The sequence below is a fragment of the Asparagus officinalis genome, chromosome 7 (assembly GCF_001876935.1).
Source record: "Asparagus officinalis chromosome 7, Aspof.V1, whole genome shotgun sequence".
NCBI classification, from domain to species: Eukaryota; Viridiplantae; Streptophyta; class Magnoliopsida; order Asparagales; family Asparagaceae; genus Asparagus; species Asparagus officinalis.
In genome coordinates, this window is record NC_033800.1 from 60,139,501 (window position 1) to 60,145,026 (window position 5,526).

The following is a 5,526-nucleotide window of genomic DNA, read 5'->3' on the forward strand; positions in this document are numbered from 1 at the left end:
GACTGCCATTTTGTTAGAAAATGACGGGTTTTCACCCTTTAAAAAAATGGATCCAAACACGCCCTAACTGTCGTCAGGCATTATAATTTAATAAAAAAATTCTTGATAGGTTCGCTTTTATTAATAAAAAAGTTCACGATAGTTTTCTAGAAACCCCGAAAGTTCATGGTCATTATGTGGTTTTACCCTTACATATTGCATGATTTCCTACCGTAAATGACAGAGATATGGACAGCATTTTTCCGGCGTCACGTCTTGGTCCTTGGCGATGTCATTTTTAGAAATCTTTTATTATCAACCCGTGATTTACGAGTCTATAAATAACCATGTATGAGTCACTCACAAGCAACAGACGAGAGTCCACTGGCTGCATTCCTACTAGCATTATTGCTCTCTCTCTCTCTCTCTCTCTCTCTCTCTCTCTCTCTCTCTTGAGAAGCAGAGTTCTCTCTATCTCTTGAGTTATCCCTGCTCTCTAAGCAATGGCTGAGGATGAAAGAAAGAAGGAGAAACCAAAGCAAGGAGGTCTTAGGACTATGCCCTTTATATTAGGTGAGCTATATATTAATAATGTTGATTGCCGATGACCTCCTCATCTATTCACTCAATAGCATGCATCACCCCCTCACCTGTTTTAGCTAGCACATAGCTAGCACTCTTGGATTCACAGGAGATAGGTGGCCACGTCATCTGCAGTTTAATCTTTCATAGAATTTGAATCCAAGACTGTTAAGCGCTAGTAAATAGTTCAGAATTGCTAAGCGTTGCTGAAGCGATACAGATAAGATGGTTACCTGCAATTCACACTAGTAATTTTGTGTATTCGTACTGGCACTATTATATTCATGCTTTTTTTTTTTTTTTTTTGAAATTCTTCAACCTCACCTTACTCTTTTCTGAAGATTTTTTTTTTAAAAAAATATTTTCAGGTAGAAGGCTATCATAGTCTTAATGTTATTAATAATACAATAAATAAGATACGGAGTAAGAAAGATAACAAAGAGAAGTTGGAGTAAATGATGTTTATCGGTTGTTGCCTGCATTTCGGTAAGGGATAGTGAGTGATGCAGAAGTTAGCGAGTCGGTTACTTAGAATTGTCAAAATTTGTGGTGACAGGAGAGAGATCGCATGCAGTTATGAAGAACCAAAGTCTTAGAACTTGTAATTCTTAATTAGGAGGAGAGTAACTTCTACGCACGTGTTTTCTTTGCCTGCAGGAAATGAAATCTGTGACAAATTTGCAACGGCTGGATTTAACGCAAACCTGGTTTCATACTTAACCAGTCAGCTTCACTTGCCTCTGGTCGCTGCCTCAAATACTCTCAGCAATTTCAGTGGCACTTCAAGCCTCACCACCATAATTGGTGCTTTACTTGCTGACTCATACATTGGCCGGTTTTGGACAATTACCGTTGGCTCCCTCATCTATCAACTGGTACGTATAATTAATTAAACAGCCTAGAGTCTGTTTGGTTTCTTGCATCTGTAAGTGTAGAATTAGTATCAGTTGCATGCATGCAACTGTAGTTGTTGTAACTGATGTAACATGTAATTGTAGCTGCCGTCATATATAATTGCTTGATTTCGTTTTGATTTTTTAACAATTTGCAACTCCAAATCCCGCTCCCGTCGGAGATTAGTTGTAATTGGAGACGAACCTCATTTACTGCTAGGGGATTTTGGATTATTGTGACCGTCTGATTCGATGCAATATAAATAAACACATTTGCGATTGCAGTCTCTAAATGCCTTCAATTGCAAGTTGGATGTAGATCATAGTCAAATTCTACCAAAGTAGCAACTCTAATTGCAATATTTAATTTGTCTGAAAATTTCTGATATTGCAGTTCACTACATATGAAAAAAAAAAGCTGGAACAACTGCAATTATATTAACTGACACTTGCATTGCTATTACAGTACATTAGGACTCTTAACCTATCTAGTGTTTTCTCAAAACAACAGGGAATGATCACTCTCACAATATCAGCAATCCTCCCCACTCTCCGACCACCACCATGCACACCGACAGAAACCTGCCAACATGCGTCCACGTTCCAACTCCTCGTTCTCTACGCCTCCCTCATCCTCACGTGCATCGGCTCCGGCTTCCTCCGCCCCTGTGTCGTCGCGTTCGGCGCCGACCAGTTCGAGCTCCACAAGACCCAGACCAGCTCACGAAAATGGAACTACTTCAACCTGTACTACTTCACCCTCAGCATCTCCCTCCTCTTAGCCCTCACCGTGGTTGTGTACATACAAGACAATGTTGGATGGGGGTGGGGTTTTGGGATTCCTAGCGCGGCGATGTTCATGTCCGTCGTCGCGTTTGTCATCGGGTACCCGCTGTATATAAAGATCAAGCCTGCAGGGAGTCCGATGACTCGGTTGATACAAGTCTTAGTTGCCGCGTTGAAGAAGAGGAAGGTTGCTAAGCCTGAAGATCCGAATCTTTTGTTTGTTGATAAGGAGCTGGATGCTGATATTTCCACTGGAGGAAGGCTTCTTCACAGTGAACAGTTCAGGTGTGAGCAAAACCAACTTTGATTGAATTCTCTATGTTAAGAGTACAGAATGATAATTTCCTAGCCGGCACCATAACTTCCAAGTTCTGATACAGTAAAAGGGGCCTTTTAACATGATATCAAAGCAGAACATACTAGCAAACAAGTTGCCTTAATTATTAGATTGTTCATTCATAGCTCTAGTACACTCCAACGTAGTAAACTATGTGCATAATACCAAACTAATAATAAGCAAATGGCATGGAAACATACTAGCGAAGTAAACCCGGTTAAACCCTGAAACTGACAACCACACTTTAGGTGATTTTTTATTTTTATTTTATCTTTTAAATTTATTTATTTTTTTTAACTGGGACAAGATGTCTAAGAAATTTTTTATAAAGTAGATAAAATAGATACAGAATACAAATAAAGGGAACGTAGAGCTAGAAGAAAGAGACTAAAGTTGGAGGTATGGAAAAATATTAGAAGGCGAAACAGACTAGGGGCCGGTAACACACTACAAATATCGCAACTTTTGCTGGCTCCTTAATAATTTCGAAAGAACGCAAAGGTCGGGTTTCTAAATTCAAAAGGCTAGGCTGAGAAAGATGTGAGAAGACGCGTATTATAACCATGTACCTTTCTATAGAAGCAGCAGAAGCCCGGAATATGTCAAGGTAAATGCCCCAGACTAATCTAGCTAGATTTCATTGATGCAGGCTCCTCGATCAGGCGGCGGTTATCACCGACGGCGACATAACTCCCACCGGAAAGCCCAACCTCTGGCGCCTCTCCACGGTCCACCGCGTCGAGGAGCTCAATAATCCAATCATCCGACTGATCCCATCTGGTCCGTCGGGATCTTTATCATCACCGCCGCCTCCCACAACTACACTTCGCCATAATGCAGGCGAAGGTCCATGGACCGCCACTCACCCCAACGGCTTCGAAAATCCCCGCCGCATCCATGGTCCATATTCTCCAATCTTCACCCTCATGCTGGGCCTGGGCATTCTTACGACAGAGTCTTTCGTCCCCGATCGGCCGCCGCTTCACCGCCGGCCGTCGGGGCATCATGTACCTCAGAGAATCGGGCATCGGCTGACAATTCCGGTGTTCGCAAACGTGGCAGGCCGCAATGGCGAACAGCAAGAGAAAGGCCGTCGCGACGGAGCACCGGGCATGTTGGACAGACGAGGCGACGGCTGACCGCTGAGCGTATTCTGGATGGTACCAGCAGTACGCGATTGGTACCGCAGTACGCGATCCATGGATTTGCCGACGCGTTTACGTCAGTCGGGCACATGGAGTTCCTGTACGATCAGTCGCCGGAGAGCATGAGGAGCACGGCAGTGGCGCTGTTCAACCTCGCCGGGTCGATCGGAAACTACATGGGGACTGCACTTGTGACCGTGGTGAACGCTTACACCAAGAACAGAGGAGACTGGTTGCAGGACAACATTAACAGGGGGCGGTTGGATTCTTACTACTGGCTGGTGACCGTTGGATGCAAGTGATAATTCTTGGGTACTACGTTGTTTGCGCAAAGTTTTAGAAGCAGTTAACCGTTGGAACTGAGGGGGCAGGCGAAGGTGATTTAGAGCTCGCTGCAGTCGAGGGAAAAGGGGGCGAAGCTACGAAAAAAGAAGTGACGTATTAGGAGTTGGATCATAAAGTTAAGCTAATGTGAGGGGAGAATGCTAGCTTGTATAAAGTTTGGTGTAGAGATTTTCCTGAATCGTATGTATTCGCCGGGGGGCGCTGTGAAGGAGAAATCGATGTAATACTAAATGTGGAATAAGAGAATTATAACCTTTCTTTTTCAGTAAACCTAGCATAATGCATGTGTGGACGTGAACATATATAATAACGGTTAAGGTTCTTTTCCTAGAAACCACCTCGAAAATAATTTATTTTTAATTTATACATAAACCATTTCCAAAATTAGTTTTTGTTGCAATCAACCATATTCTAGCCAAATTCTTCACTAAAATCCTCAAGTTACCCTTTCAATAGCTCCATTCATACTACCCGACTTTTTTTATAGCTTTTAGGTCTTTTAGAATACAACCCATGTGCCTTGAAATTTTGATTTATTTTTTTACTAGAAGTTTTAACTTGGTGGTAAATTGCAATAAAAACATATTTTAAAGGCTGTTTATATATATATATAAACTGAAAATAAAATGTGATTTTCGTATAACTAACCTGTGTTTTCTAGGAAAAAACTACAACGGTCATCAACACGGAGTCTGAAAACATCCATGATGAGTAATGCTAGGAGGCCTCAATTTACAGTTAGGCGGGAGTGGCCTTGCGGTTCATGAGCTGGCTGTTGTCATTTGACTAGTTTTAATCAGAAAGTTAGGGGCATTTTTTTGTTAGTACGTCTTGTTTACTTCTTACGCCTCTTTAGATCTCATCGTCTCCCTTCCCCTCAAATCCAAAACCACATCTGAATGTATGAGATGTGATTAACAAGACAGCAAGAAATGCATCCCCATGCATTTCAACTTCCAACAAGATCATCAATCAATTAGATAAACGGCGAAAAGGGAAGATGAAAAGAAGAATCAAGTGGAGGAAAGAATGCAAGGCAATAAAATAAATACAGACGCCAATAATGAGAAGGTGAACATGATTTTGCTCATGCTAAAAGGCATAGGAGAGAAGAGAACCCATTCAAATGTACCGTTTGTGATCTGAGGAAAGGACAAAAGAAGACGCTCCATCATTTTGTTATTCCGATGTTTCCCTTGCTAACTTCTATTTACTCGTCCACCTTGGAAATTGAAAAGTCGTGGTTATTTAGCCCACGTCAGCCGTCCGACGCCGGGTCCCGTTCCCAAAATAATTACCCAGCTGGAGATTACCTTCGCAAGGTAAACCCGAACACTTGTTTCCAAACATCAAAAAGTCTCCACGAACGATTAAAGATGAGCACACTGCACGCACAATAACGTCTCCGGTCCATCTCAATACACGTGACCCATCTCCAGTAGTCAGTTGTGGCCCTGCA

At 42.2% G+C, this 5,526-nt stretch overlaps 1 pseudogene; it reads left to right on the plus strand.

Annotated features, from left to right (window-relative positions):
• LOC109848939 lies at window positions 358-4,062 on the plus strand (annotated as a pseudogene).